Source organism: Pteropus medius, unplaced genomic scaffold (assembly GCF_902729225.1).
Source record: "Pteropus medius unplaced genomic scaffold, Ma_sr-lr_union100, whole genome shotgun sequence".
Taxonomy (NCBI): domain Eukaryota; kingdom Metazoa; phylum Chordata; class Mammalia; order Chiroptera; family Pteropodidae; genus Pteropus; species Pteropus medius.
Window position 1 is genome coordinate 61,707 of NW_024345483.1, and position 23,515 is coordinate 85,221.

The following is a 23,515-nucleotide window of genomic DNA, read 5'->3' on the forward strand; positions in this document are numbered from 1 at the left end:
AGCAATTCATCCCTGGAGTCTCCAGAAAGGAACGTACCCCTGTTGACACCTTTATTTTGGCCTTATGAAAGTCTAATCAGAGGACCCAGTTGAGCCATGCTATACTCTGACTTCTGACCTTCACCAGAACTGTGATACGATAAATGTGTTTTGTTATCGTGGTAACATGTACATAAGATTTAGGATTTTAACCATTTTTAGGTGTACAGTTCAGTGGCATTAATGTACTTAACTGTACACTATTATGTAATGATCATCTCTATCGCAGGCACTGAGTCTCTGTTCAGCACAGTGGTAACTCCTTCCTTGTTTCACTCTTCCCTAGTCTTCCAACCCTACTCTCTGAGACCACCTCCCAAAATAACACTTTATGTAAGCCCTTGTCTCAAGCTGTGAAGATGAAAAGAATTATAAAAACGATACCTGCCTTCCTCTTGGCTGGAACTGCCATCTTCCAAAATGACCAATACAAAGAGAAAGAGGCGAAGCACCTCCTATATGTGTTCCAAGCCTTTTAGAAAACATGGAGTTGTTCCTTTGGCCACATACACGCGAATCTACAAGAAAGGTGATATAGTAGACATCAAGGGAATAAGCACTGTGCAAAAAGAAATGCCCCACCAATGTTATCATGGAAAAACTGGAAGAGTCTACAGTCTTACCCAGCATGTGGTTGGCATTGTTGTAAACAAACAGGTTAAGGGAAACATTCTTGCCAACAGGATAAATGTACGTATTGAGCATATTAACCACTCTAAGAGCTGAGACAGCATCCTGAAATGTATGAAAGAAAATGATCAAAAAAAGAAGGAAGCCAAAGAGAAAGGTACCTGGGTTCAAATTAAGTGCCAGCCTGCTCCATCCAGAGCAGCGCATTTTGTAAGAAAGAATGAAAAGGAGCCTGAGCTTTTGGAGCCCATTCCCTAGGAATTTATGGAATGATAGGTATAAAAAAATAAAAGGCCTCTAATGGAGTAAGTGTCCCCTCTCCCAAAGAAATACTTAAAGAAAACTTACTATCCTAAAAAAAATGTACTTGCTCATTGTGAACAATTTAGGAAAGACAGAAAAGTGAAAGGAACAAAATAATCCATAATCCCACCACCCAGAAACAATCACTGTTAATATTAGAGTCCATGTGCTTCCAGACTGTTTTATGGGTACTTGATGGATTTGAACAGTAACCTACCTGTTTGGACTCCCAGACTATGTGGACTGTCTTCGTGACTAACATGAAATACTAAGCTTGATCAAGATGGCCAAAGGATGAAGTGTAATTAGCATCCCTGGGCCAAAAAGACCTGGAAAGGAAAGCTTTACTGTTAGAATTCAGGCAATACTACCATCTGTGATCTAAAAAGTATAGATTTAGTTGGTCTTTAGGAGAGAAATTTCCACTTGTTATTATATTTCTTCCATACTGTAGTTTTAAGAATTTAGTAAGATGGTAAAAGACCTTTTCTGGAACACTGAACAGGATGTTCTCATAGCGATTTTCAGTATTTTTCCCTACTTTTTTTTTATATAATGGAAACCTTAAAGGGATATTTGCCAACCACTGTTACCCAAAAATGCACATGTAACTCCCATGATTGCACTGACATGAGGATAATTTGGAAGAGTACATCCCTCAGGATAATGTGAAATTAAACTCTCAACCATGATGATGGCATAATCCTTTTATTCAAGAGCAAACAAGATAGAGTCATTAAAAAAAAAGATGAAAAACATGGGGAAAGCAAAGCATTTTTGAGGGAATGAAATAACGAAACTTTACACTTTTTGCCTTTCTGGAAACCTTCCAGGTATTACAAAAAAAAAATATTTTCAGAAGGAGATTTTCCCCAGAGGTGCTAACACAGCAATGCCAGTGAATACAAAACCAGGAAGGCTCTGGCTTGGAGGCCAAGGCTTAGCACTGGCTATAAATGAGGACCAGCTAGAAAGTCAGTATTTCAAATCCCCAGATGCCCAGCCCTATATCACTGAGTACAGGAGTTTCCTCAACTTCTGTTGAAAAGGAAATGGGAGAAATTCACAGTTCCCTTTGGGAAAAATCATGGCAGGAAAATAGAGCACCCTCCTGGGGCAAGAGGGGGAAAATGGAGTTGCTGCCAGGAGACCATAGCTGTTTCTTTTTTCACACCAAAGCCACTCTTCCCCCAGTGAAAAAAAAATGTGTTTGTGATGTTGACATATGGCTAATATATTTTATCATTAATAATTCAAAAAAATAAAATAAAACTCATTCTGGAGTGAAAAACTGTCCACTTCATAGGATTTGTGCAAAATAAATAGTAATGTTGTGAAAGACAAGAACAAATTGATGATAATTTATTCATGAGGCACTTCTGTGCATTTTTTACCCTTTTAGTGGAAGTATTTTTTGTTGTGAATGTATTTCACAATAAAGTTACTATCAGAATGGAGGATGCTTATGTTTATTGGTTGGTATACTTTCTGACAGTTTTTAAAGGTTTTCCTTATATTTTCGTGTCCCCAAAGTAGTTTTGTTGCCTATCCTATTAACACTCACACCGTTTCACAGTAATAAAAATTTCTGCTTTCATTTTTTACTTGTTTATGTGATCCGTAAGAGCTGACCCACACAGGAATTAATATCCTAGCAGTCTTCACATACTTATTTCTGGGGGAAATTCGGTAGAGTTCCCTGGCCCACTCTCCTTTCAGGGTTTGTTCCATTATATTATATACAAAGATAGTTCCATAACAACCACAATAAGTAGACCTTTCTGCCTCCTTTGCACCATGTTCACAGATCCTTCCTGGTAGCAAAATGTTATGCTCAGGAAGCACTGCATACAAGAACTAGAGTCCACACAATGCTGGAAAGCCAAGCTACTACAGCCTTCTTTCATTTGGTGAATTGACCCAGCCCAACAAGGCTTACTTAGGCTCTTTGCAGAAAAAAAAATGACAGCTATACAAATATGGTAGTTCTGCAAACTATCGAAGCTCAAGGATTGAAAGTGACGTCTATTGCTGTGTCTACCTCAAGTCTTCAAATCAAAATGAAAGACTATGGAGGAAGTGAGCCTTAAGGAAAAAGAAGGAATTTGTACAGGAGAGACTCTACACATTTGAGGGAAGAGTAGAGCGAGGGAAAAGATAGTAGGGAGGGGGTTGAGACAGAGAAGGACTGGGGAGTAGAGAAGAGAGAGGAAGAGATGTGAGGGAGAGAGGTGATGGGTAGAGGAGAGGGGGAGATAGGGAGAGAAGCAGAGACTGGGTATAGCAGAACACATTAAAAGCCACTGTTCTTGTGTATCAAAGGGTATTTACTAGAAACAGAGCAAAAAGGCAGCCTATGGAATGGGAGCAAATATTCGTAAATCATATAGCTGATGAAAGGTTAATGTCCAGCATATAAAGAACTTCTACAACTCAAAATTTAAAAAAAAGAATAACCTATGGAAAGATATACTGTGATCATGGATTGAAGAAATTAATATTGTTAAAATGTCCATACTACCCAAAACAATCTACAGGTCAATGCAATCCCTATCAAAATATCAATGGCTTTTTTTTTCGCCCACAGAACTAGAAAAATCCTAAAATTTGTATGGAACCACAAAAGACCCTGAATAGCCAAAGCAATCTTGAGAAAGAAGAGAAAAGCTGGAGGTATCAAGTTCACTGATTTCAAACTATACCACAAAGATAAGAGTACTCAAAACAGCATGATACTGGCACAGAAACAGATACATAGATCATTGGAATAAAACAGAGAGCCCAGAAATAAACCTATGCGTGTATGATCGATTAATCTATAACAAAGGAGACAAGAAAACATAATAGGGAAAAGACACTCTCTTCAATAAATCGTGGTAAGAAAACTGCACGGCTACATGCAAAAGAATGAAACTGGACCACCTTCTTACACCTTATACAAAATTAATTCAAAGTGAATTTAATAAAGACTTGAATGCCAGACTTGAAACCATAAAACTCCTAAAAGAAAACAGAGATGGTAAGCTCTTGACATCAGTCTTAGCAAGATTTTTTTTGGACCACTCTCCTCAGGTAAAGGCAACAAAAGCAGAAATGAACAAATGAGGCTACATCCAACAAAAATGCTTTCGTACAGTGAAGGAAACCATCAACAAAACGAAAAGGCAACCTACTGAATGGGACAAGACATTTGCCAATCATATATCCTATAAGGAGTTAATATCCAAAGTATATCAAGAAGTTATACAACTTAATGTCAAAAAACAAACAACCTGATTTAAAAATGGATGGAGGACTTGAATAGACAATTTTCAAAAGAAGACATATAGATGGCCAATAGGCATATGATCACTAATCATCAGAGAAATGCAAATTAAAACCACAACGAGATATCACCTCACACCTATCAGAATGACTACCATCAAAAAGACAAACAATAAGTGTTGACTGGAATGTGAAGAAAAGAGAACCCTCATACACTGTTGTGGGAATGTACAGTGAATGGTACAGTCACTGTGGAAAACAGTATAGAGGTCTCTCAAAAAATTAAAAATAGAACTACAATATAACCCAGTAATTCCACTTCTGGGTATTTAAATAAACAAAAACATTAATTCCAAGAAATATATACACCTCTATATTTATTGCAGCATTATTTACAATAGTAGAGATATTAAAACAAAATATTTGCTCCCATTCCATAAGTGCCCACTGACAAATGGATAAAGAAGATGCGGTATAGAGACTTCCAGTCAGGATGGAGGAGTAGGTAAACACTGTGCTGGTGTCCTCTTATGACCACATCAAAATTACAACTAAACTACAGAAAAACCATCATTGGGAATTACCTGAAGTCTAGCTGAACAGAAGTCCTACAACTAAAGACACCTTGAGACTGGCAGGAGGGGAGGAAACACAGGGTTGGTCCCACACCCACATGTGGCGGTTAAAAATCTGGAGGGATATCTTGGTTGCGCAGGTTCCCCTAAAGGTTCAAGGGTTCCCAGGCCCACATCAGGCTCCCCAGCCCAGGGTTCCAGTGCCGGTCAGAGAAGGCCCTCACAGCCTCTGGCTGTAAAAAACAGTGGAGATTGTGGCTCAGTGAGATAAAGGGCAGCTGAAATTCCTCTTAAAGGGACCGCGCACAGACTTACTTGCTGGCGCCTCACTTGCTCTGAGGTCCAGTACTGGGGCAGCAGCTCGAAAGGTGCTGGGACATACAGAGAGGAACTGAGTTGTCTGGCTTTGGGTGAGGGCTATAGGGGAAGCTTTCTCTCAGACAGAAGTGCTGACCAAAGTATTGGTTCTTTATTGAGCCCTCCCCACTCCCGGCGTGCAGATGCAAGCAGTTGTCATACCTGAGTCTCCATTAATCTGGCTAACTCTGGTCGCTCCACCCTGGTGATTCCTTGAGGCCCCATCCTACCCATCTTGTGGGCCCACCCAAGCCTCTCCCAGTGGCTCTTCCATGAAAACTGCCTCCCTAGTTTATGCTGCAGACTTTCCTAAAATTTCTCAAAGGTTCACAAATCCCAAACAAGCAGCACCTGCCCTCAGCATGCCCCATACCTCTTACTGAGAAGTCACAAGCTCGGCACTAGCAGTAGTCAGCTTCAGATCCCGGCTTGGCCTCGTGAGGCACCTCCAAGTCTAGCACAGGTGGCAGCCATCTGTGGATTGCTTGGCGGCTCCTGTCAGGTGGCCCCGGGCAGGGCACAGGCTGCGGCTAAACTTGGTCTGCAGTGGGGTCTCTCCCAAGAGGCCCTGGGGGCCAGCCCCTCAGACCAAGATGGAGCACCGCCTGGCCACCTCCGCGGACGACACACCCAAAGAGCAGACTGAGCAGGCACCAGAGCACTATTAAAGAGAATCCTGTTCCGTAGGGTCAGCCCCTGCACAGCAGCTCCACCACTGTAGTCACAGTCAGTCCTCACAACCAATCAGTTTGAAGTTCAGTTCCTCCCAGTGACCTGTAAACAGCCACCAAGTCTCAACAGGAAGGCACACAAAACCCATACAAGGGACACAACTGCAGCACCCAGCTCAAATGACAAGGGAGATTGCGCCACTGGGCTCACAGGACACCTACTACATTAAGCCACTCTACTAAAACATGGAGACATATAGCCCTACCTAATACATATAAACAAACACAGGGAGGTGGCCAAAAAGGGGAGACAAAGAAACATGTCCCAATGAAAGAACAGAACAAAGCTCCAGAAAAAGAACTAAACAAAATGGAGAAAAGCAATCTACCAGATGCAGAGTTCAAAACACTGGTTATAAGGATACTCAATGATCTCAGCGAGAACTTCAACAAAGAGAAAACAAAAATGGAAATAGAAAACATTAAAAAAACCAGTCGGAAATGAAAAACACAATAATGAAGAATACATTAGAGAGAATCAACTGTGATTTAGAAGATAAGGTAGCAAGAAATACCTAATCGGAACAGCAACAAGAAAAAGAATCCAAATAAATGATAGTTTAAGGGGCCTCTGAGACAACAGCAAGCCATACTAATATTCGCATTATAGGGGTACTAGAGGGAGAAGAGAGAGAGCGAGCAAGAAATTGAAAACCTATTTGAAGAAATAATGACGGAAAACTTCCCTAAGCAGGAAAAGAAAATGAACATACACGCCCAGAAAGTGCAGAGATCCCAAACAAGGTGAACCCAGAGGCTCATAACTAAAATGCCGAAGGTTAAAGACAAAGAGAGAATCTTAAAAGCAGCAAGAGATATGCAGTTAGTTACTTATAAGGGCATTCACATGAGACTGTCAGATGATTTCTCAACGGAAACTTTTTAGGCTGGAAGGGATTGGCATGAAACATCAAAGTGATGAAAAAAGCAAGGACCTACGACCAGGATTACTCTACCCAGCAAAGCTATCATTTAGAATCAGAGGACAGATAAAGAGCTTCCCAGATAAGAAAAAGCTAAAGGAGTTCATCATCACCAAACCAGTATTACAAGAAATGTTAAAGGGACTTCTTTAAGAAGAAGAAAAAAGGTCAAAAATATGAATAATAAAATGGCAAAAGTACATATCTATCAACAATTACTTCAAGTGTAAATGGTTTAAATGTTCCAATCAAAACACAGGGTGGTTGAATGGAGAAGAAAACAAGATGCTTACATATGCTGTCTACAAGAGACTCACTTCAGATCAAAAGACACGGACTGAAAGTAAAGAGACGAAAAAAGATATTTCATGAAAATGGAAACAAACGAAAAACTAGGAAGCAATGCCTACACCAGACAAAATAGACTTTAAAACAAAGGCTATAACAAGAGACAATCAAGGACCCGGTCATTCCACTTCTGGGTATTTACCCAAAGAAACCCAAAACACTACTTCAAAGGGACATGTGAATTCATATGTTCACTGCAGCCTTATTTACAATAGCCAAGATATGAAGGCAACCTCGGTGTCCATCAATAAATGAATGCATAAAGAAGAGGTGGTACACATATACAATGGAATATTACTCAGCCATACAAAAATGAAATCTTGCCATCTGAGACAACATAGATGGACCTAGAGGGTATCGTGAGTGGAGTAAGTCAGAGAAAAACAAATGCCTTATGATTTCACTTACATGTGGTATCTAGAGAAAAATAAAACAAAAACAAACTGATGACAGTATTTCATCTCTTCTTATGGCTGAGTAATATTGCATTATATATATGTACTACAGCTTCTTTATCCAATCATCTGCCATTTGCTACAACATGGATGGACCTCAAGATAATCATGCTAAGCGAAATAAGCCAGACAGAAAAAGTTGAAAACCACATGATATCACTTACATGTGGGATATAAACCTAAAAGCAACAAACAAACAGGACAAACAAACAGAGACTCATGGATATGGACAATAGACTAGTGGTAACCAGAGTGGGTGAGGAGAGAGGGGAGAGGGAGATGGGGTAAAAGGGGTCAAATATGTGGTGACAGAAAGAAATCTAACTATGGGAGGTGAAATTTAATTTTTTTTTATTTTAGCATACAAACAACACTGAAGACAATAGTAATTCTAACTTAATTTTAAAGAATGGGGAGCCATTGTTTATTCTTGAGCAGAGGCACAACATAGTGACAATTTCATTTAAGCCATTATAGCATCCCTGTTTTAGTTACTCTCCCTCTATTTATTGAGCATGTATTTTATGCTCTGTACTATGGAAATTACAGCAGTAAGAGACTCAATTTTTTCCCTCAAATTTAATATATTACATGATATGCTATGACAATATAAAGTTTCCTGTTAAGAGATAAGAATGCCTATGCAAACAGCTAGATGGACTCGAACTTCAGAAGAAGGATGAAATCCATTCAAAAAAATTAGGATTTATTAGTTCTGACTTTAATAACCAGAATAAGCAACCCAAGCAAGAACTTTTGCATTTTATAATCAAAGCAAAATAATTATTGTATTGAATACATTCTAATTGATCACTATCTGTATATTGTTTATAAAAGGATTCAAAAAGTTTCCTGGTTTTCATCTATGGCTATTTAAGGTACTGCATTTTCAAAATAGCTCATACACTATCATACTTATAAACTGATAATATAATAGAGAGCATAAGCTCCATAAAATATAACAAATTGTGAAAGAATAAGCTATTAAGATTGACATTGACTACCACAGACCTGAAGTTCATGCATAATTTGAAGTAGCATAATAGTATAAAAAGAACATAGGTTATCACTTATATGTGAGATATAAACCTAAAAGCAATGAACAAACAAGACAAACAAACAGACTCATGACATAGATAATAGTCTAGTGATTACCAGAGGGTAGGGAGGGAGGAGGGATAAGGGAGGTAGATGGGGTAAAAGGGATCAAATATGTACAACAGAAAGAAATCTAACTATGGGAGAGGAACACACAATGCAATATATATATATATATATACACACATATATATATATACGCATATATATACATCTATACATATACATATATATGTATAGATGTATATATATGTATATATATGTGTGTATATATATGTATATATACACACATATATATGCCATATTGTTAAATTGTACAATTGTACATATACATATACATATATGTATATGTATATATGTATATATGTATATATATGCCATATTGTTAAATTGTACGAATTGTACAAGACAAACAAACAGACTCATGGACATAGATAATAGTCTAGTGATTACCAGAGGTAGAGGAGGGAGGGGGACAAAGGGAGGAATTATATGGGGTAAAAGGGATCAAATATGTACAATAGAAAGAAATCTAACTATGGGTGAGGAACACACAATGCAATATATATATATATATATATATATATATATACACACACACACATATATATACATCTATACATATACATATATATGTATAGATGTATATATATGTATATATATGTGTGTATATATATGTATATATACACACATATATATATAATTATTAAGTGTACAATTGTACATATACATATACATATATATGTATATGTATAATGTATATATATGTATATATATGCCATATTGTTAAAATTAGCCTAAATTGTACAAGATGACAAACAGACTCATGGACATGAATGTAGTCTACAGTGAGTGCCAGAGGGTGGGGAGGAGGGACAAAGGGAGGTAGATGGGGAGTGAGGATAAAATAATGGTACAATGAAAGAAATCTAACTATGGAGACACACAAATGCAATATATGCTCCATCATATAATAATATATATATGCACACACACACACACACACACATATATACATATATACACATGTATACGTATATATGTATATGTATATACATATATGTATATATATGTGTATATATGTATATATACATATACATATATACGTATACATGTATATATATGTATATACATATACATATATACGTATACATGTATATATATGTATATATATGTGTGTATATATATACACACACACATATATATGCCATATTGTTAAACTGTACACCTGAAACAATGGATTTTGTTAACCAATATCACCAAAAATAAAAATAAAAATAAAAAGATAAAATTTAAAAAAAAAAGCCTGATGATACCAAGAACATTTTGAGGGTTGTCAGATGGGAGGGAGGTTGGGAGGGTTGTCAGATGGGAGGGGTAGGTTAAAAAGGGGGAAGTACAAATTGGTAGTTACAAAACAGTCATGAGGATGTAAAGTATAGCATAAGGAATATAACTAATAATATTGCAATAACTGTGTGGTGTCATATAGGTACTAGGTTTATAAAACTTATGAAGAATGATCACTTCATAAGTTATATAAATGTCTAATCACTATGTTGTACACCTGAAATGAATGTAGTATTGTATGCTAACTATAATTTTAAAATTTTAATTATTAAAAAATTAAAAGAATAGAAAGTGTATCTATACAATAGAATATTACTTAGCAAGAAAAATAATGAACTCTTGCCATCCGTGATAATATGGATGGATCTAGAGGGTATAATGCTAAGTGAAATGTCAGATAGCAAAAGACAAATATGGTACAACTTCACTTATATGTGGAATCTAAAAACAGAACAAATGAACAAACAAAACAAAATGAAACAAAAACAGACTCATAAGATACAGTAAACAAACTGGTGGTTACCAGAGAGGGGAGGAGTTGTGTGTGGGGGGGGTGAAACAGGTGAAGGGTATTAAGAGATACAAATATCCAGTTATAAGTCATGGGGATGTAATGTACAGCATAAGATATATAGTCAATGATATTATAATAACTTCATATGGTGACAGACTTAGCATGAAGATCATTTTGTTATGTATCTAAATGTCAAATCATTATTTTATACACCTGAAATTAATAAGATATTGTGTGTTAATTATAATTTTAAAAACCCAATTCGAAAATGGGCAAAGGAATTGAGTAGACACTTTACCAAAGACGACATACAAATGTCCGATAAGCAAGAGAAAAGATGCTCAACATCACTGATTGCTAGGGAAATGCAAACCAAAATCACAATGAGATACCACTTATCATCCATTAAGATGGCTACTATAAAAAAAAAAGAATAACAGGAATTGCTGAGGATATGTAGATACTGGAACCCTTGTACACTGCTGGTGGGAATGTAAAATGGTATAGTTACAATGGAAAACAGTGTGGTGGTTCCTTAAAAAATTAAAAATATTTGACTCCTTTTGCCCTTGGAGAGGGTGAAGTGGGTAAAGGGGATCAAATATATGGTAACTGAAAGAAACTAGACTCTGGGTGGTAATCACACAATAGAATATACAGATGTCAAATTATAATGTACACCTGAAAATTATATAATTGTATTAACCACTGTTACTCAGATAAACTTAAAAAAAAATTAATCAAAAAATATTCATGAAGCCTAAATGCCAAAAAAAAATTAAAAGTAGAATTACCATATGATCAACAATTCCACTCTGACTATATACCCAAAAGTTGTGAAAGCAGAAATTTGAACAGATATTTGTACACCCAAGTTCACAGGAGTATTACTTACAACAGCCAAAAGGGGAAAGCGGCCCAAATGTCCACTGACTGATGAATGGATAAAGAAAATGTTGTCTATACTACAGTGGAATATTATCCAGCCTTGACAAGGAAGAGAATTCTGATACGTGATACAACATGAATGAACCTTGAGGACATTATGCTAATGGAAATAAGCTTGCCACAAAAGGATATATACTATATGATTCCATTTGCATAATGTATCTAAAGTAGCCAAAATCACTGAGACAGAAAGTAGAATAGTGGTTGCAAGGAGCTGGGGGAAGAGAGGAATGGGGAATTAGCGTTTAATGGGTACAGAATTTCAGTTTTGCAAGATGAAAAAGTTCTGGAGACGGATGGTGGTGATGGTTGCACAACAATGTGAATGTACTTAATGCCACTGAACTGTACACTTAAAATGGTTAAAATAGTAAATGTTATGTATATTTTACCACAATTTAAATCTTTTTAATTAAAAAAAGCATGGAAATGTCTCACTGAGGTATGCTAATGGAAATGAAAGCATATACCGTGCTAATGAAAAGGAATAATTAATATCATTAAAATGTCCATACTACCATGAGAAATCTATAGACTCAATGCAATTTCCATCAAAACATCAATGGTATTTTTCACAAAACTAGAACAAATAATCCTAGATTTTATACAGAAGCACAAAAGACCCTGAATAGCCATAGCAATCTTGAGGAAAACAAAGTTGGAGGTATCACACTACCTGATATCAAACCATTCTACAAGTCTACAGTAATCAAAACAACATGGTACTGACATAAAAATAGACATATAGATCAATGGAACAGAATAGAGAGCCAAGAAATAAATCCGCACCTATATGGTCATTTAATCCTTGTCAAAGGAGGCAGGAATCTACAATGGGGTAAAGACAGTCTCTTCAATAAATTATGTGAGGAAAAAAAAAGGCCACTGGAAAACCTTCTTACAACACATACAAGAATAGACTCAAAATGGATTAAAGACTTAAATATAAGACCTGAAACCATAAAACTTCCAGAAGAAAACACAGACAGTAAACACTCTGATATAGCTAACAGGAATTTCTTTTCAGATATATCTCCTCAGGCAAGGGGAAAAAAAAGAAAAAAATAAACAAATAGGGCAATATCAAACTAAAAAGTTTTTGCACAGCAAAGGAAACCTCCAACAAAACAAAAAACAACCTACTGATTGGGAGAAGATATTCACCAATGATACAATCTATAAGAGGGTAATAATCCAAAATTTATAAAGAATTCATACAACTTAATACTAAAAAAGTAAAAAACAAAAAACAATCCTACTGAAAAATGGGTAAAGGAGCTGAATAGACATTTCTCCAAAAAGGACATACAGATGGCCAATAGACATATGAAAAGATGCTCAACATCACTAATCATCAGAGAAATGCAAATTAAAATCATAGTGAGGTATTGCCTCACACCTGTCATAATGGCCATCATCAATAAATCAACAAAGAACAAGTGCTGGCAAGGATGTGGAGAAAAGGGAACCCTCATGCACTGTTGGTGGGATTGCCAATTGGTACAGCCACTATGAAAAACAGTATGGAGATTCTTCGAAAAATTAAAAATGAACTATCTTATGATCCAGTAATTCCATTTCTGAGTATTTATCCAAAGAAATCCAAAAAACTTATTTGAAAAGTCACATTCACTCCTATATTCACTGCAGCATTATTTACAATAGCCAAGATATGAAAGCAACCTAAGTGCCCATCAACAGACGATTGGATAAAGAAGAGATGCCATATATATATATATATATATATATATATATATATATATATATATATATATGGAATATTACTCGGCCATAAAAAATTAAAATCTTACCATTTGCGAAAACATAGATGGACCTAGCAATTGCACTTCTGCTTCTGGGTATTTATCCAAAGAAAACCAAAAGGATAATTTGTAAAGATTTATGCACCCCTATGCTCATGGCAGCACAATTTACAATAGCCAAGATATGAAAGCAACCTAAATACCCATCAACAGACAATCAGATAAAGAAATTATGGAATAGCACTCAGGCATTAAAAAAAATTGAAATCCTACCATTCACAACGACATGGATGGACCTAGAGTTTATTATGCTGAGTGAAATAAGTCAGACAGAGAAAGACAAATACCATATCATTTCACTTATATGTGGAATCTAAAGGACAAAATAAATGAACAAACACAACAGAAACAGACTCATAGATACAGAGAACATTTTGATGGTTATCATATAGTATTTTTCTCGATATTAAAAAGAGCAAACATCATCTACGGACATGCCACCCTGAACGTGCCCGATCTCAGCTAATCTCAGAAGCTAAGCAGGGTCAGGCCTGGTTAGTACTTGGATGGGAGACCACCTAGGAATACCAGGCGTTAAAAAAAAAAAAAGAGCAAACACCTGTATAGCAAAGGAAACCATCAAAAAAACAAAAAGACAACCGACTGACTGGGAGAAGATATTTGCAAATGACACATCTTATAATGGGTTAATATCCAAAATATATAAAGAACTCATACAATTCAACAATAAAAAACAAACAATCCATTTAAAAAATGGGTAGAAGACCTGAACAGATATTTCTCCAAAGAGGAAATACAAATGGCTAATAGACATGAAAAGATGCTCACAGTCCCAAATCATCAGAGAAATGCAAATTAAAACCATAATGAGATATCACCTCACACTTGTCAGAATGGCTGCCATCAATAAATCAAAGAACAACAAGTGTTGGCGAGGACGTGGAGAAAAGGGAACCCTCACACACTGTTGGTGGGACTGCAAATTGGTACAGCCGCTATGGAAAACAGTCTGGAGGTTTCTCAAAAAATTAAAAATGATATACCTTTTGACCCAGCAATTGCACTTCTGCGTATTTATCCAAAGAAAACCAAAACAATAATCTACGCACCCCAATATTCACGGCAACACAATTTATAATAGCCAAGCTATGGAAGCAACCTAAATGCCCATCAATAGACAATTGGACAAAGAAGTTATGGTTCATATATACAATGGAATATTACTTAGCCATTAAAAAAAATGAAATCCTACCATTTGCAACGACATGGACGGACCTAGAGGTTCTAATGCCAAGTGAAATAAGTCAGACAGAGAAAGATAAATATCATATGATTTCACTTACATGTGGAATCTAAGGAACCAAAAGAACAAACTAATCAAAAACAGACTCACAAATATAGTGGACAATTTGGTGACAGACAGAGGGGAGGGGAATTGGGGGACTGGGAGAATGGGGTGAAGGGTTAAAGAAGGGTTAAATTAGTAGTGGATAGATGGTCACAGGCATGGGGATCATGGAATAGGTGATGTAGTTAGCAATACATTGACTAGGTGGAGGGCCAGGGGAGGGAGGGAGCAAATGAGAGAATCATTTTATGAATTACATAGATGTCTAACCAATGTACTGTATACTTGAAACTAATTAAAATAAATTATTTAAAAAATAATAAATAAATAAAATAAATAAAGAGCAAACACCTTTTAGTACCAAGTATAAGGTCAAGTCTTACAGATGGACCCTTCTCTATGAATTCCCCTTCTGAGACTGAAGACATATCAGGAGTGTTGTTTTACCTTTCAGCTATCTGGGCCACGGGCTATAGACTGCAAATACCTGGAGACCTGACTGAAGAAGAGCAGCTACAGGAGAAGCACAGACTGATTCTACATCCAATCAGCCTGCAGCCTTGCATCCAGGACTGATTGGTCTTGAGACAGGTACACTTTATATAAAGTAAAACTGAAGCCTCAGTGAGATGTCAATTATTGAATTACATCAGTGCTTCTCCACCTGGCTGCCCATAAGAATCACCTGGAGGGGAGCCTTAGAAAAAATGCCAGTGCCCAGGGCCCTACACCAGACCAAGTAAAGTCCCTGGAGGTGGGTCCCTGGTATCAATATCTTTTAAATGCTCCCCCTGTAATTTTAATGTGCAGCCAAGGTTGAGAACTATAGTTTTAGATGTTACCCAAAAGCCTTATTAGGGGTATAATCACAAATGACCTAATTCTTAAAAGGTTGTCTGGGGAGACTAACATTTAAAGGTGCTGAGTAGAGGACAAACAAAAAAGCAGTAAGTTTTTTCAAGGGTTGTTTCTTAAAGTTAGCCACTTTTCCAACTAAACATAGCTGCTTTAAAAATCTTAGGGGTGACTTTCCTTTGGCCTCTGTAAACTGGCCTACTTCTTCCTTATATAACAATCTATAGAATTTTGTAACCAGGCACTCTAAAAACGGATGAATTTCTCTTCTATGCTATTCACAATAGCAGTTATTTTATGAACACAAGGTTGGGTACCCATCTCTATTTTTCATGATCTGTCAGCTTTCCTCAGATGGTGGTGTCGGCTCCCGGTTCCAAGTAAGTAAATAAATAAATGACTTAATTAAATAAATAGTTAATTAATATAAAACAAGACATGACAAAAATCAAAGTAAATGTGAGTAAGAGAGATTTATCCCCAATTTTTCATCCCATCCCTCCTTTTGAATTAGCCTGGCCCTTGGACCCTAGACTGATTTCCTGGCTCTCGAACTAAACCCCGGGAAAAGGCACTCTGCCTTTGGCAGTGATGACTTGGTTACATGGACAAAGCAGCATGTGTCCTATAAAGCCATCTACCACTGTGGTTTTCTCTGACAAATTAACACTAACCCACTTCACTGTGTTCTTAGAAAGGTTCGGCGTAGCAAGATGAGTGTTGAAGCCTCATCCATTAGCCTAGGGAACGCACAGTAACAAGAAACAGCTTTTAGTGGTAGAGACATTTAAGTCTTAAAAGGCAAGTGCTCAGCAGGTGGAGCAGAGTGGGAATGTAGTTTCACACAGGCGAGGGGGGACATTTATTCTAGGTCACTGGAATCAAGGCAGAGATGAGAAATAAAATGGCATGTTCAAACAACAAGCATGACTGGAACATAACATGCAAGGAAGGTGGAGAAAGTGTGGAGAGATAGGCAGGGAGCTGATGGAGGTGAATGTAAAGGAGACCAGAGGAGAAGCAGGAAGACCAACCATTCAGGAAGCTATTACAGAGATCCAGGCAGAAGTCAATGAGGGCTGAACTTAAGGCAGTGGTATTAGGAATGGAGAGGGACTAATGGTTTAGTGACATCAAGTGCATAGTATAGACGTGACTTACTGATAGAGTGGATGCCAAGAGGGAAGTCTCTAATCTCTAGTATGTCTTCTAGGTTTCTGGCTTTGGTGCTTGGCAGAAGAGGTGGAGCTCTGTGTTACCCACTCTCAGCAACAGGAATCTGATGAAGTGAACAGTTTAGGGTCAGGCTGCCAGATAAAATGTGGGACCCAGAGTTGAACCTGAATTTCAGATAAGTGACAAATAAGTTTTTAGTATGCAATATGTGGGACATACTTGAACAAAAGAAAGGTTAGAGTAGAGGTAGCTTGTAGTTAATGAGATAGCAAAAAAATAGGAAGGCAGGACTAGCTTTGAGCTTTGAGATTATTTTTCACAGGAACCAGGACAGCCAACAAAAGATCTTGCTCTTAAGCACTTATAGTTATTCTTCATATATATATGAAGAATATATATGGTTCCTGTGAGATTATTTTTCACAGGAACCAGGACAGCCAACAAAAGATCTTGCTCTTAAGCACTTATATATATTCTAACATATATATATATATATATGTTAGAATTTTTCCATTTCAATCTGATGCTGGGTAATTTACTTCATGTTGCCATAGTGAAATATTCAACTTGGGCTTAAGAAACAGTACTGTGGAAGTGAGGAAAAAATAGAATCTTACTGACAGCACATTTATGTACCAATTTGTTTTTCAAGATATTCTGGTCATATTTAGGCCTAGGAAATCATAATTTCCTAAAAATGTATTCAATTGGATTGATGTTCTTTACTATCCATCTAATTTTGAAAATGTTAATGTTCCTATGGTTCATTTGATTTCCTTCACATTAAAGTAGCATTTGTCTTCTTAGCAATTGTGACTTAAGTATGGACTGGGGAAATGAATTTTTACAGAGGCAGAAGGAAGTTGCTAGGCTGACAAAAAAGACTTTACTCACAATGTACTCTGGTTTTCTAGAAAAATACTACCTAGTTATTATCATTAAAATATCTTCAAGTGACAGTAGACACTTTTCTTCCAATTGTTTAAAGCAGTGAGAGTAGATAGGATGATAGATTTTTTTAAATCACATTAAAACACATAGATGTAAAGAAGAATGGGAGACTCTACTAATGAAAACAATTGATTGGCATCTGTAAGGTTACTAGAAGCCATATAGTGCAAGAATGGTCCTCAAAACTGATCGATTTCTGTAGACTAAGTAGTTAAGAAGAGGCATACCGAAGTAGGATTCTGAAGTTGGATGTTAGAGAATGGGGAAGATTCAGATATGCCATCTAGAGAGCAAGAAGGACATTCCGAGAGTGAAAGCAGCTTGGGCACATGCACATAGGCAGGACCTTACCATAGTCTCTGTAGGATACGTACAGATTACTAACCTATCTGAACAAGGAGACCATGTTGCGAAATTGGAGGAAGTCAATTTGAATAAAGCTGTGATAACAGAGGGTCGTAAAAATTATATAGAGGAATTCTGATAAAAAAAAAAATAAAAGAAACCAACAAAACCAGTAGTTTCCTGAGATTATTGTGGCAGTGCAACATGGGGGAGAGAAAGGGGGACCAGTTAGATGAAACAGCTGTAAGGCTCAACTATGAAAGACAGAAGAGAGTCTGCTGATCCATGCCTTCTTGGAACAGTTACTGAATTATCATGGCATTCTGCTCTTTCTATAGGGCAGGGATCAGCAAACTGCATCTATAAAGGGCCAGAAAGTAAAAAGCTTAAGTTTTGCAAGCCATAGGCCATCTCTGTTCCAAACATTAAACCTCGCCATTGTAGCAAGAAAGCAACCATAAATAATGCCATAAGCAAATGGGTGTTTGGTCTTCCAATAAAATTTTATTTACAAAATCGGGCAGTGGGGTAGATTTGGCCTGTGGGCCATAGAGTGCCTACCCTGTTCTAGGGTATTAGGTAACTCCAGGTTTATAAAGCTCTGGAACAACTTGGATGGAAAGCACAAATACATAATTCTAGAGATGCCTATTTTCCCTGCTATTCAGACAGTTAAACTCCTTAGACTATAAACAACATACATGGGAAGGGAAAATTCTTTCCTAGTTTGTTCTCTGGAATGGAATTAGTGCCATTATTATTTCTAATATATTGTTCCCTAGTCATCTGTCTCATTATTTTATGACTCATGACCCTGTGATGAAGGCAATAAATGGAATGAATGATCTTCATAGAATGTGAGCATAACAGAGGGGGGACAACTTGGCATGTGTGATGGAAATTACCTAAGTCTATCTTGAAATGTTAGAACAATACAAAATAGACCACATGTACTGTTGTGATATCAGCCAAATTTCTAAAGGTATATCTATCTGTCAAAGGCATAGTTCACTTAAGGTTCAGTAGTTCAGTTTTAGCAACTCCCAACCCAGGAAAAAGCAAGTGGAGCATGCAGAAGTGGGTTAGAAGGGTTAAGGATTAGGTAGAGAAGGAAGAAAAAAGGAAGAGAGGGCATAAGGAGGATAAAGTGGGCAAAAGGTAGATAGTGGGAGAGAGAGAAAGGGGGAGGGGCTCCAGTTATGCTTGTGCATAACTGAAGTGTGGTAGAAGTCAAGCTTTTTAAAGTTGAAGATGTAAATTTGACTAGGTTGAATAAGTTTGAAAAGACAAGTGTTGCATAAATCATCGATTAGGCAAGAAAGAGTTAATGTTACTATCCAAAGAGCAAATTCTTAGTAAGTAATTTGTGCAGGAGTGAATCTTGACTTAATTTATTTTATTCTTATTTTAGGGATCTATCAGATATAGAACTTTAAAAGACATATAATTGTCAGCTACGTCTTACTTTTGCAAAAGGCAGCTCAGAATATTCTTTAAAGTATAATAGAATGTAAATTACAGATTACACATTAACTATACTGCTTTCTTAGAATTTCTAATCTAATGGATTTGGAGAGGTATTAATCTGCTACCAATGAACTAAAGAGTTTAAGATCATTTAATAAACATCATCACTGAACCATCAAAGTCACAATCATTAGGGAATTATTGATTTGGTTTGGTATTTGATGACAGTAACATATTATTTGTAATATATAAGGATAGCAAACATTTTAATTGATAATATACTATCCCACCTATATGGAGTATAGGCATTTTTTTATCCTGTAATAATCTCAGTATGACTAAAATGATTGAAGGACCTTTTCTCAAATGACTGACAATTCAGACGAGTTGTTTATCATTTTACATTACCAGGAGTTTAAAAAAAACTCTTAGTCTAACTTTTATAATTACATTAATTGAACATGACTCAATAGCATGGATTACTCATACTGTCATCACCCCAAAGTAAAGTTTCTGGCAATATCCAAAAGACCAAGGCAAATGTGGACAAATAGCTTGAGTTCTAAAATACTGCATGAAGTCATCAAAATATCTGTTGCAGGTTTCTCAATGTTTCTCTGATAGTGGTGTGACTTACTATAAATTGAAATAATTAAGGTCTCTTTGACCTTGGAAGCATTTTAGTGGTAGTCTTTACAAAAATACAAATTGCGTTTTAACGGTTTCCCTCTCCCATAGCATTAAAAAAAGCCGTTCTTCCAAAATGTATCTATTTTTAGGGACTTCTAAGGTAGCTGAAGACAACCAAAGCAACCTACATTTCTATCTCCCAATGTTTCCTCCAAAAAAAAAAGAACAACAAGAAGGAAAAAATAAGCCTACACAAAAACCGAGCAAAGAGAAAAGAGAGGAAATGGCAACGGGGCCTAAGGTGGATAAAACCACTGTGAGAAAACATAAATCCATTCTCAGTCTGAAAACACTAAAAAAACCAAGTGTCTGAACTTTAAAAGTACGTGTAATTTGAAGGAGCAGTCTTCAAAAATCATAGCTTCTATGAGAGAAAAATGGTGAAAAAGGAAAGGAAAAACATTTACTGGCAATTGGTCAATAAAGTGGAAAAGAAGCACAAGAGAAAATTTTAGGGTCACCCAAAACAAGAGACCCATAATATCAGAGGCAATACATCCTTTCCCTACTAAATAACAAATCCACTACAGTATTTGAACTTTGCTATACTAGTAGTGTGTCATTAAACTAGGAATCCCATAAAACACACAATACCAAAAAATGAATAAGAAGATTAACTAGACCATACAAAGCTTTGCAAAATATTTTAAAAACTAAATTTAATACATATAACTGAGATGAGGTCACCCCAACCTCAGAAGAACAATCATGAAACAAAAAATAATAATCTAAGATAATACTACATGTGGAATTAAATAGACACGAATTATCCTTTGGTGATATTTTAAAAATCACCTTGAATTAGAAATTCAAAAGGTAAAAACAGAAATGGACAAAACAGGAAGAAATGAAGAGTTAATTAAGTTAATTTTAAAAAGTGATAGAAAAAGTAAAAGTTATTTTAGAAATGAAGAATAGAGTCCTAGCAAGTGCAATCAGGCAAGAGAAAGAAATAAAAGGCATCCAAATAGGAAATGAAGAAGTCAAACTTTCACTATTTGTGGATGACATAATTCTCTACATAGGAAACCCTAAAGACTCCACAAGAACACTACTAGAAATAATAAGCAAATACAGCAAAGTTTCTGGATACAAAATCAACGTTTAAAAATCCATAGCTTTCCTATACTCTAATAATGAAGAGCCGGAAAAAGAAGTGGAAAAAATAATTCCTTTTACAATATAGCAACCAAAAGAATAAAATACCTAGGAATAAAGTTAACGAAACATGTGAAGCACCTATATAATGAAAACTACAAGACCCTATTAAAAGAAATCAAAGAAGATACAAAGAAATGGAAAGATATTCTGTGTTCTTGGATAAGAAGAATCAACATAGTTAAAATGGCCATATTACCTAAGCATTATACAGATTTAATGCAATTCTCATCAAAATCTCATCGGCACTCTTTAAAGAAATAGAACAAAAAAAAAATCATCAGATTTGTATGAAAGCACAAAAGACTCCAAATTGCCAAAGCCATCCTGAGAAAAAATAAGGCTGGAGGCATCACTCTGCCTGACTTCAAATTATACTACAAAGTAATAATAATCAAAATGGCATGGTACTGGCAGAAAAAGACACACAGACCAGTGGAACAAAATCTACAGTCCAGAAGTAAACCCATGTTTATAGGCACAAATAATTTTTGACAAAGGAGCCAAAAACGTACAATGGAGAAATGAAAGCCTCTTTAATAAATGGTGCTGGGAAAACTGTAAAGCCACATGCAAAAGAATGAAACTACACTATTGCCTGGCACCAAACACCAAAATTCACTCAAAATGGATTAAGGACCTGAACATAAGACCTGAAACAACAAATTGCATAGAGGAGAACAATAGGAACTAAACTCATGGACCTTGGACTTAAGGAGGTTTTTATGAATTTGACCTCAAAGGCAAGGGAAATAAAAGCTAAAATAAATGAATGAGACTACATCAAACTAAAAAGCTTCTGCTCAGCAAAAAATATCTGTTAACAAGGTAAACAGACAACCATCCAAATGGGAAAATATGTTTGTGAGCAACGCCTCTGATAAGGGCCTAATATCCAAAATATACAAAGAACTCATACAACTCAATAACGACCAAAAATAAAAATAAAAAATACACCAAACAATCCAATTAAAAAATGGGCAGAGGACCCAAACAGACACTTCTCCCAAGAAGACATACAAATGGTCAACAAATATATGAAAAGATGCTCAACATCGCTAGTATTCGAGAAATGCAAATCAAAAGCACAATGAGATACCATCTCACACCTGTTAGAATAGCTATAATCAACAGGACAAGTAATAACATGTGTCGGAGAGGATGCAGAGAAAAAAAAACCGTCATACACTGCTGGTGGGACTGCAAATTGGTATAGCCAATATGGATAACAGTATGGAGGTTCCTCAAAAATCTAAAAATTGATCTACCATATGATCCAGCAATCCCTCCACTGGATATTTACCCCAAAGACTTGAAAACCCATATCTGAAAAGATATTTGCACACCAATGTTCATAGCAGCACTATTCACAGTGGCCAGGACATGGAAGCAACCGAAGTGTCCTACGGTAGATTGGCTAAAGAAGCAGTGGTACATATATACAATGGTATTACTCAGCCATAAGAAAAGACGAAATACTGCCATCTGTGACAATATGGATAGACCTTAAAATAATCATGCTAAGCGAAATAAGCCAGACAGAAAAAGTTGAAAACCACATGATATCACTTATATGTGAGATATAAACCTAAAAGCAACAAACAAATAAGAGAAACAGAGACTCATGGGCATGGACAATAAACTAGTGGTTACCAGAGGGGATGGGGAAGGTATATGGGATAAAAGGAGTCAAATATGTGGTGACAGAAAGAAATCTATGGGCAATGAACACATGATGCAATACATATATACCTTACTGTTGAATTGTACACCTGAAACTTACTGGATTTAGTTAATCAATGTCACCATAATAAAAAGGAAAAAAAGAAAAGAAAAACAAGTTTGAATACAAAAAAAAAAGAATAAATTACAAGGTGCCCAATTGAGACTAGAACTTATCAAAATTTCATTGAGGGAACTGAAAATTTTAAAGAGGTAGAAAAACAACCAATAGAATGACAATGAGATTGGAAAAGTAAAAAGGGTAACAAAGAGAAAGTAATGGAAAGAGAAGACAAGAAAAGAAGGAATGACATATTATTGCAGCCCCTGCGAAAAGGATAAGAGAACACAACTATTACTAAAATTATAATCCTAGAAAACTTTCCAGAAATAAAAAAAGACCAACGTCTACCTATACATTGAAAATACAAATTATCTCCAAAATACAGTCTATTTCAACTATTAGATTTCAAAGAAAAATAAA

General features: G+C 36.2%; 1 pseudogene; it reads left to right on the forward strand.

Annotated features, from left to right (window-relative positions):
- Window positions 1–459: 459 nt before the first annotated feature.
- Window positions 460–942, forward strand: LOC120611504 (60S ribosomal protein L21-like; annotated as a pseudogene).
- Window positions 943–23,515: the final 22,573 nt, after the last annotated feature.